General features: G+C 47.3%; 1 protein-coding gene across 1 annotated transcript in view; it reads left to right on the forward strand.

Moving 5' to 3' along the window:
• rspo2 (R-spondin 2) overlaps positions 1 to 11,501 on the forward strand; it is a 57,893-nt gene that overhangs the window by 37,206 nt on the left and 9,186 nt on the right. The gene's annotated exons all lie outside the window — the stretch shown is intronic.

The raw sequence follows: 11,501 nt of genomic DNA on the forward strand, positions 1-11,501 counted from the left end.
ATTCAGAGCAGTATTATCAAGGAGGATACAGTATGCAATGATCATTTATGTGTCTCTCTTCTTTCTTTATTCTCTCTCCACAGTAGTGTTATTCTTTTTCCTCCTCACCTGAATACATTTTTATTCCGACTGTCCATGCTAATTTGGCTCAAGGTTAGCAAGAAATAGCACAGACAGGAAATCTGTAATCCAACCATATATTTTTACTCTCCACTATTCAGCAGTTTTGAATGTATTTAGGTTAAAACAGTGAGACCCAGGGACTTGTATGCTCAATGTGATGAATTCAAAGGGCCCAGGTCTGTAGTCTTTAGCTTTTCTTCTCTGGGTTTTAAACAGACAATATCAAACTCTATCATGAGTTTCCAGGCATTAAGAAAAACTGTATTGGAAATGTCAGGAAGACCTGTAGACAGGCTGGCAGTGTCATAGAAGTGAGGTGCTGAGTGAGAGAATAACGTTGAGATAAGCCACGGCTGTCCCCCCCCCCCCCCCATCTCTCAATATTATTTGAGGTCGGGGAGAAGCTCTCTGGATGGATGGAAACTGTGATTATTTGGCACATCCTGCCCCCCATACCCTCCTGGGACAGAAACCCCCCCCTCCCCCCCGTGCTAAATTAGTGCTGCTTGCTTGACCTTTTCCAGAGGTATTTTATAGTCCTCTTTAATTAAAAGCGAGCATGGAGATGGCTGCTTGCTGGCATCAATTATCTAGTATGAGGTCGCTGATTGGGGGTCTATTGTAAAAGTTGTAATTGAATGCATAGAACAGCCATTCCTGTCATTAGTCCATAGAAGCCGTGGAAACCGCATGTCAAGTCTGTTTAATGAGGCTCTCCTCAGGACATAGGCTATGGTCACTCGGTTGAACCTGTGCCTGGAAACCCCATGTGTCATGGTATTTGGGATTTTTCTTTTCTTTTTTTTATTTCTCTGTTAATTGTACTTGAATTTTTTATACGGTTCGAAAGACTCTTTCTAGCCAGTAAATAAAATTAAGTTGTTAGCTGTTATTTAGAGATTGCCACTCTTCACCCGAGCGTGACGCTGCTGGATGCTCGCGCCACAGTGCTGATGTGGAAGCATTCGACAGCGGTTTGCTCGATGGGCACCAAGTTAGCCAAATTTCTGGCAAAAAAAATGGAATGATTTAAACATGGCTTATGTGTAGGGGTTAAATTAGGCCGGGGCTCCCTGGGTCTCAGCCCCGGCACATTCACCCTTCAAGGCCATTGGGGGACGCTCAACCTCGCTATACCCATCTTCAACAATATGTCATCATATTTCAAACAATGACTAAAATACGTTTTCACTCATCAGGTCTAATAACTCTAGTTTAATTGCAGCTGTAGAGTATATAAAATGTAGCAATTTGCATATACCAGAGGCTTCCTTTCGTACTGTCAATGGGTTTCTCTAAAAGCCACCCAGTAGATCACCCCCCACTTTTACCAGTCAGATGGCACAGATGGCATGGATGGATGGATGGCAAGGGAGGGAGAGAAATAGGTCAGAAACTGACACGGAGACCTCCTTTTATTTTATAACAATAAAAGGTCTGATATTCTGGTTACAGGCACAGGTGTGTAGCTTTTAGTTGCATTTTGTGGTGAGGTTGCTGAATTGCAACCAGCTGAATACCCTTCCCTTTACAAGCGTGTGCGAGTACCTACGGTTTCCATCGAATGCCATAAAAACGTGAAAAGCCCTTTCTCGAGCCAGTGTTTTGGTTTGGTCGCTCTGGGCTACTGTAGAAACATGGCGGCGCAACATGAAGGTCTCATTCTTAGCTAACGGCTAATATAACGGTTTGTAGTTATACACTAATGAAAACATAATTATGAATACTATATTCATAAAAGATACACTAAAGATGCACACTGTACCTTTAAACAACATACGTATGGATTTCACTAAATGCTATTTAACAAGATATACTGAAGATAAGCCAGCTAAGTGTTACATTAAGATAGCTGACAAGCTCAAGTTAAACTTTTGAGCTAGCTAGCGTAGTTTGAGCAACTCAGACTACATCATGGCTAAGTAATGCAAGCTAGTTTGATTATTTCCTAGATGTAACATCATTATTGTCTGCATACATTTTAATATTGTAGAATGTAAATTAATTCTGCATATTAATAATGCATATTAATTCCTTCATATTAATACTCTCTCCTCCTTCAGTGGTAGCCTAACATTCCTATGGTATGCTGGTCATTTTTTTTCGTCAGTAGCTGGTCATGTTATTGTCAGTAGCTGGTCATCTTGCACTCTGCCACATTCAGAGCAGAGGGTTGTCAGCTCAGGTCAGATCTTGTTCTATTTTATGTGCAGTCTGTAAAATGATATCAACCATAGGCCTACTCTTTAATGTCCAAACATTGTTTTTGATTATAAAAATATTTTGTCAATGTAACGCAAGTCCACCCATAGCATCCCTGAAACCACAGAGCCCCCCCCCCCCCCCCCCCCCATACACACACACACACACACACACACACACACACACACACACACACACACATTACACTGCTTACATGTTATACCTAAAAAAGTTACGTGAGTTGACTGGTAATCAGCTAAGTGTTTTGGCTGAAGTTGCCACAGGTCCAGTTCGAGGACAGCAAGCACAGTTTTCAAATTCTTCACGGGTTGACCCCTTAAATCATATTGAATTCCAGGGACTTTGTGACTTAATTCAACCTAATTCGCCAGCTTTGCGTCACAATATAACAAACTACATCTACTAAATAGGATTACTTTTGGACTATAAATAATGTGTATGCGTTTCCCTCGTCTTAAGCGTAATTTCACAAATACACCGAACAGCGGGCAGACTGGTCCAAGGACTGGGTAGGAGTTCAAAGGATAAGGATAAAGGCTGAAGAGAAGGGTTTTTCTGACTTTTTAACCATAATTCCCTGCTCACACTAGACACTAGACACCAGTATTTAGCATAAGTATTGGATTACGTAACAGCAGACCTTTGCAGATTGGTATGGATTAAACGGCGACAGGAAATAAGGAGAAAAGTCGTTTGGGAGGGGTTGAAGATTGGGGGAGAGGGGGGCGGGAGGGAATGGGCTGAGGTTGACATATGATGGTGTGCTATTTATAGCAATGTTTATTTAATCACTCCGTGGCTTCCATTTCTCCGTGTTGAAATAATACCAGCGATGTCACTGGCAGATCGGGCTCCCGTCGATCAGCTTAAACATGACGCAGGAGGGGGGGACAGTGTGTAAATGATCTTTTACCTCGTCCCCTCCTGCTCGTAGCCTTCAAGACATCTGGACGTCAGCGCCCTGAGGACAAGTCCGTATGACAAGCTGCAAGTACTTATCCTTACCGAGAGAAACATAGAAGGAGGAGGGAAAATGTGATACTCCCTGACATCTTCCCGTACTTATTATCCCAATCATTTGGAATTGAACAATTTTGGTTCATTTGGTGATAATATGTCGTGGATCACCCAGCAGTCAGCCGGGTTGCAATCTTCCTCGGAGAAACATGTAGGGGAGAGGAACAAGTCCCCCTCTCCTTGAACCCAGGGTGGGCTGTGCAAGTGTGCAGTAAACAGCCTTTACTTAGGAAAGCCCCCCCTCCCTCATTTGAAATGCCCACTGTGGACCTCCAGAAACCTCCACCTCTCCACACCACAGGCTTGAAGATGTGAGGAGAAATGGGCACACTTACATGTATACACTCTCCTTCCCCCACTTAGGCACACACACACTCTCGCACACATATCTCTCTCGCTCTCTCTCTCTCGGCATCCCCCTGCAGACTCTCCCCTAACTGGGGCGCTGTCATCGGAGTCACTGGTTTACAAACAGACATGTGACAGGCGCTCCACTGCTCCCAGCTACCTCCACAGCTGCCTCCTCCTCCTCCTCCTCCTCCTCCTCCTCCTCTCCCTCCTCTAACTCTAAGGGGTTTGCTTCTTTTCTCTTCCTTTTTTGTTTCTCGGGAGACGTTTTCCCTCACCACTCAAATGAATCACTACTCCCTTTCTTCCTCGTTTGTCCTCTCCCTCCTTCCCTTCTTTTTCTCCCGCTCTTCCCAACCCACAGATGACAGGTCATTCCATGTCAATAATATTAAATGTTGTGTAAACAACTTAGAATGTTATTGCCTCCAAATGCCTCCCTAATCTCAAAGTAATTCCCTGATGTTGGATTTAGTGCGATTGAGGTTATACACAAACACACTATTCAAACTCATTGGCTAATTTTCTTCTGGTAGCAAAGCTGCTTTCAGGTTCTCAGACAGCAGAAAAGAGGTACGGCTAAGTCACGCAGAACATTGTGTGTGTGTGTGTGTGTGTGTGTGTGTGTTTTGGATGAGGATACATTTGTGTGTGTATATGTGAGAGTGCCTGTGTGTATTTTCGCAGGCGTGTATGCACCTGCGTGTGTTTGTGTGTGTGTGTGTGTGTGTGTGTATGTGTGTGTGTGTGTGTTTGTGTGTAGCCCAGTAGGTTACGCTAATCCCCACACAAGAGCTTGTGTGTAGATGAGGTCGGGGCCTGTGCAGGCACCTTGGCGACGGCCATGGGGCGTGAGAGGCAGAGAGGAGCACACTTTGCTCCTAATGATTTTCAATGGTCATTGGATTAAGTACCTCGGCCATGGGCAAAATGAGGCCTGTGTGGGGGTATCGATTTCCCATCGCTGTAACAGGAGAAACATCTGCCATCCTCCCATCAGTCTCGCCAGCCCTGTTCACCCAGTTAAGGGCCCATCTGAAGGACCTGTAAATCCCAGCTCGCTCCTCTCTCTCTCCCCCCCCCCACCACCACCACCACCACCACCACAGGCCAAGCACTCTCCAGTCGAGGCTAAATGTAATCTTTCTTAGCGCATCTTTTCTTCTTCCCGGTGGCAGCTTGTTTTGGTTTCCGTTACCGTCCTAGTTTCACACCAAATTCAAACTTGGCCAGAGTCATCTGTCATTTTTTTTGTGAGAGAAATGAAACAAATTGAGACATAGGAGGCATGCAAGTCTTCTCTAAGACCACTTGCCAAACTCATCTTTAGATACTGCCCAGTGGCTTGGTGAGCTGTAGTAGAAATCAGAGAATAGAGATGAGTCAGGGTAGGAGCATGGATCAATACGGTTGTGTTTGCAGGAAGATTGATCCCCTTTGATCCGATTTCTTCGAAGTAGCAGAAGGAGGGATCGTCCCTTTCGCTGTCTTATGTGACATCTCCATCGAGATGCAACAAGAGACGAGGCTTTTCCTGGCCTTAGTGCTAAGTCCCTGTGCCATGTTGTGTGATATTCATGTGTTCCCAGTCAGTGGTCAGGAAATGAACAGACAAAGAGTGGGTGTCTTTCAAACGGCCATGGCCTGCCAGTCAGAGATGAGTGGCGGTCCAGCCTCTGGCCAAGAGTGCCCTCCACTGATCTTTTTCAATTGTGGCGACCCATTCCAACCCCCCCCCCAACCCCCTGGTGGTGTGTTTGGTTTCCCCTCAAATCTCGGCACGTCCAAATCCGCCCCTGAGCCCTGCCTGAGCCCTGCCTGAGCCTGGTTGTCTCCTGTGCCGCGTGCCAGGACCAGCGCCGACACGCTTCCAAAGAAGACACATTTGCTTCTTATGGAGCATACTCTCGCTTGCTCTGCCATCCGCAGGAGAGAGAGGAACACACACGCCGCCTCCAAACTAAACAACAAGCCAGTGGCTGCCATTCCCTTCTTGCCACCCCCCTGAGCTAGCAGTCTTGGAAGTACGTGTCGGGGGAGGGAGGGGGGGGTATCGGGGAGTAAGAGAGTATCTGTTTGTGTTTATTTAATCATAATCAGACCCTGCTTGGCCCCCCTCTCTCGCTCTCTCCATCAGAAGTGTGGCAGTTTGTTGACACTGCTCCCCTGGTAGCGATGAAGGTGACGCTGATGCTCAAAGACAACCCACCACTGTGCTGAAACGCATGGTGCCACTCTGACCAAACATTCTTTTTCTCTCGCCTGCCTGGCAGGTTAACGTAGAATATTCCCAACAATCTGGTAGGGACTAATATCCTCCAGACAATCCCACACAGGCTGGTATTCCACACAGTCCTGGACGGAGCGTTCCCGCCAGCGGGAGGTGGGAGCCGGGAGTTGGCACCGGAGCTCTTTCCCAGGCCTGAGCGGGGGGCTCACTAATTGGCTGCCAGCGTGTCGGAGTGATTACGCGCGCCCCGAGCCCCGGCCTGTTGTGACTGGTGTGCCGATGGACTAATCTTCATTTAATTAGCTGACTCGGCGGGACCGACACGGTAGCCACGCCGGTGACCCCAGGGGCGCCGCATCTCGCCATAGCCACACCGGAGCTGGCCACGATCCATCAGACGACCATCACACCCGTGCAGCCTGAGCAAGTTAAAACAGCCCAGTAAGCCTCGTACACTCCAGTCTTTCTCTTATTAGGAACATTGAAGAGGTCTCGGGCTGCGACACGTTCTGTTTTCTACACCAGAAATAAGGACAAAAGTATTCGATTTAAAGATGGAGATTTTCCGAACTAAGCTGAATTATGGCTTTAGTTGGTGGAAAATAAGACAATTAATTCCATACCTTGTTTCTGATGACAGCGTTTTGAAGTAAACAAATAGTTGAATGAAGCCCAGACTCAATGTGGATAAGTGTTTCAATATAGCGAATATTTAAATTCACATAAAGTCATTTTGTGGAGGCTTCTAATAAAAGTGATGGACATTACAACTAAATTGTTTTCAAGTACTTGAAGCGTAACTCCACATGGAATTGTCTTAGTGAATGCCAGAGTGTCACTCCAGAGAGATAAAAGACTGCTCAGCTACCGCCAGTGCATTCACATTGTCAAAGAAAACAAAAGGGTTTAACTTCAAACTTGCGTCAGAGAGCACAGCCCTCTAAAAAAAAAAGTGAGGAGCTGTTTGAACTGAGCCCTGATATCGATCGTCGTGTTTACCCATCATCATTTTCGTGTCTTATACCATAAATGGTTTCAGGCCGTGTATTGGGAAGGGGAAACAGAAATCCCAGAGAATTACAGAGAGGGGATTGAGTTTGCTGCTTATATCTTTTGAGCTCCAGAGAACTGATTGGGGGCTTTTAGACTTTATCCACTTGTAGAGCGGAGGGCGTCTAGTTACGGGAAATCAGCCCCGCACCCCACGCCACCCCCCCCCCCCCCCCCCCCTTTTTTTTTTACTCGAGATGAAATGAATCCACTGGTCATTTCCTCTGACCCCAATGGGAGGTAGGTCGGATTGGGCCAGAGCGGGATGATGGGATAGAGTAGAGGGTTTGTGTCAGGGTCCTGCGCCGGAAGATTCTGGGAAAAATTACAGCTTGGAACTAAGTTAAGCAAACTCTATACACACAACTCTAACTCTATACACACACACACACACACACACACACGCCGAAAACCAACACACCAAAACAAGGGCTGAAGGAATTTTACCGTTTGGCGCGATGCACGCTGTGGTGCCACTAAAAGGGCGATATATAAGCGAAACCTCATTATCTGTTCCATTCCTTACATCCATCCAGATATCAGATCCGCAGAATGAAAGTCCTAATGGGCTTGGCGTACTATGTGGGCCCCGCACTTATCTCACCTCAAACAACTTCTGAAATGGACAGCGGTTTGCTTATTAGCGCTCTCTCGCACTGTCCCACACTTGCACTAGCCAGCCATTCAGCCGCCTCCTGATCTGATTTCATTAGAAACTCCACACCGTGTAATTATAAAAAGTGAGTTTCATTTATTTATTTTCCCTGTGTGACAGGAGGCATTAATCATCGCATCTTCCAACCTGAGAGCTATCAGCCGCTTAGGAGCCGCCTTTTATGGCTCCGTGTCTCGGTCTCCGGAGCATTTTGACTGTGCTTAATCTTCCACATGGGCAGAAAGTCATTACCAGTAGTCCCCGGCCCTTCTCTCTCTCTGTGTGTGTGTGTGTGTGTGTGTGTGTGTGTGTGTGTGTGTGTGTCTGTGTGTGTGTCTGTGTGTGTGTGTGTGTGTGTGTGTTTTCAAAGCCATGGTTACATTCCTTGTGGGGGGTGGGGGGAGGGGGGGGGGTGGGAGTCTCTGATTAACTCCCCACAAAGTGCCCTGCTCCCTGACCAAAATAAATATGGCCGCTGTCATTCTGTCAGCAACTGTCTTCAGAGAGCAATATTTGAAACACCCCATGATCCCGCTGGCTTTTATATGGAGAATCCATCGTCATACCACAGGCATGAGCCATAAACATGTGGAGTCCTTTGGAGCAGTGAAGGGGGTGGGATGGGGGGTGGGGGGGGGGTGGGGGGTGTAGTGGGCGGGGTGGGGAGGTGGGGGGTGTAAAAGAAAGAAAGAGGCGGAGGTTATTAGTAGTCTCCGGAGTTCCACCACTACCACATCATTGTAATCTGGCTTTCCCTGACGACCAGGAAGTTATTTTTAAGCCCATTCTTTCTTTCTTTTGAGTTTTACTGAATGAGATGGATGAAGTGGACATGTGCTGTTCGTAGTCCAGACATCAGATGCTCCAAAAGAAGGAAGTGGGCAAGAATGAATGTCAGATTGTTATGCCTCTGATTAGTGGGTGGATGGATAGATATGGAGAAAGAGAGAGAGAGAGAGAGAGAGAGAGAGAGGTATTGATTGATTGGGTATTGGACTGATTGACTGACTGACTGATTGATTTGTTGATGTACTGATTGATTGATTGATTGATTCATTTGAAAGTGGTATAATTTTCACTAGAGTGATCCCTTCCTCCTCTGGCCATTTTTGGGCTAAGACTTTTCCTGTGATTATGGGCCGGGGGGCTGTGCACACACACACACACACACACACACACACACACACACTTTCATCTTAATGCACACTGCACATGGCAGGCAGTACACTTCCGCAAGGACTTCTATAAACACCATTTATCCACACACACACACACACACACACACACACACACACACACACACACACACATTCACGAGACTGAAGGGGCACACAATACAGAGATTGAAATAAACAGAATCATTTACACACGGAAGAGAGGACGTACTTGTGCGCACACACAGACACACACCCACACCCACACACACACACACAAACAAACAGACAGACACACACACAGGAACTTCTAAGAGCATTCACACAACAAAGGCATGGTGAGTTGATATACTGTACACAGAGCACAAAGACTATAGTAGGGACAGTGTTCTGGCTGGGTTAAGAGTATCTCTTTTCATGCGACACATTTTTTTTTCTCCTTTTTTTCGGAAGGGTACTGGCATGCCCCAAACCGCCCCCTTGTGCGGCAGTGTTGTGTGCAGCAGGGGTGACGGTGAACATCTGGTGACCAGTTGGTGCAGCACAGCCACCAGAAGCCCCCTTTCCTCATTCTCTCTCTCTCTCTCTCTCCCCCTCTCTTTCCTCATTCTCTCTCTCTCTCCCACTCTCTTTCCTCATTCTCTCTCTCCCTCTCCCCCTCTTTCTCCTCATTCTCTCTCTCTCTCTCCCCCTCTCTTTCCTCATTCTCTCTCTCTCTCTCTCCCCCTCTCTTTTCTGGCTCTCTCCCTCACTACCGGGCATCTTTATAGAGACATCACAGCTTGTAATCAGAGCCTGATGATTCAGGAGAGGCTGTGGCTTCTGACCCTCTCATGTCGAGAAGCGTGGACCGAGGAAACAGACACCCAGACAAAACAAAACGAGTTTGTGTGTGTGTGCGTGTGCGTGTGCGTGTGCGTGTGTGTGAGTGTGTGTGTGTGTGTGTGTGTGTGTGTGTGTGTGTGATCACGACTGAGTGTTTGTGCCAGTCTTGAGAGTGCCAGTGTGTACTTGCATGAGTTTATAAATAGGCACAAAACACAGACAAAGCAGTGAGCAGGGGCCTACATACTTGTACACACACACACACACACACGTACACACAAAACTGAACAGTTTTTTGCGCTCGCTTTCATTTGAGAGGAAATTCACTTTCGTGACTTTGGAGAAAACCTTGGGTTTAAGGGAAGTCTAGAACACTAAACTCGTCAAGTGGCCACAATTTTTGAAAGCGAATTATACCTGGATGTTAGCAGAGTCCCCGGTGGGCCCGTCTTAGGGTAGAAAACATCCCCCTCTGGGCCTGTGGCACAGAGGCCTGATCCCCATCGGATCGGATGGAGCTTTGCGGTAAGACGGGGAGATTGGGTCACGTGCATTCCATCCCATGACTTTCTTAACTCAAGCACACACACTACTAGATCGCCATGCCTGCTCCCAGCAAAATCCTCAAGTCTACTTTACACTAGGTGAGACCTTGAAATCACTCCCCCAAATTGCACAGTAATCAAATAAGGTTAAAACACACACACACACACACACACACACACACACAAACACATATATATATACAGAGCATGCACTCTAATACACATTCACCCACGGAAAAAAATTGGGGAAATGTTTGCCATATGTGAAGTGAAGCTCCATGTTTTTCTTTGAGGGGATTGTGTGTGTGTGTGTGTTTGGAAGCGATCAAACACAGCCGTGGCCAGGGGAGCAGGTCTTCGGTGGCTGGGGCGGCCCCTGCAGAGGCGGCGGAGGATAAAAGCCGTCAGGTTCGCTCGGGCACCAGGATGAGTGGCGTGGAACCGTGTCTGGACTGCCCGGGGATCTCTCGCTTTCCGTCGACAGTCTCGCGGGGCCCTCCGTAAAACGTCAACCCTGAAAAAAGCCCTTTCATATTTTTTTCTTTCCTCTGTCTTTTGTTTTTGGTTTCCCACCTAACTTATGATGGATCGATTTTCTAGCGTGTCTCGAACAAGGACAGGAACATTTCATTACCAGTGTGTATTGGGGCTGAATATAAGGCTCTCCGGGAAAGAAACAAAAAACAAAGTACAAACAAATAGGCAGAAAAAAGTCTGAAAGTTTAGAGAGGGTGTGAGGTAGAGAAACAAGAAGGGAAAAGGTGTGAGTGAGAGAGATGGAGAGAGAGAGGGAGAGAGAGAGGGAGAGGGAGAGGGAGAGGGAGAGAGATGGGGCAGAAGAGGGATGGAAAAAAAGCAGGGAGAGCCATGACTCCTGTGACTTCAGCCGTTTCACAGAGATTTGTCAGGTTTAAGGGCTAAGCCCGTCTGATTTGCCATCCTCCCCCCAGCCCCTGCCCCTGCCCCAGCCCCCCACCTCTGGTCAGGAAAGAGAGGCTACGGGCTCGCAGATCCGAGGGGAGATTTCCTCTTCTGGTTTCCCCCCGTTGGGGAGAGGGATGAAGGGGGCTTGGGCAGAAATGAGATAGAAAGACTGCATCATGCGCCACAATTTCCTCTTCCATCCCCCCTCTCGAGGCGCCCCAGGGGGGCCAACAGGACTGGAGGTCCAGGGAGCGCTTGGGGTGGGTGGAGAAGAACATGTGGAGGTGCAGACAGATGCAAACCGTATGGATGAGGGACTGACACTGAAGTTTTACTGGAGCAGTGTACGCTAACAGTAATACCTCCATCTCCTTGCCTGCAAAGGAAAGGAGTAAATGCGTTATAAG

The sequence above is a fragment of the Clupea harengus genome, chromosome 11 (genome assembly GCF_900700415.2).
Source record: "Clupea harengus chromosome 11, Ch_v2.0.2, whole genome shotgun sequence".
Taxonomy (NCBI): Eukaryota; Metazoa; Chordata; class Actinopteri; order Clupeiformes; family Clupeidae; genus Clupea; species Clupea harengus.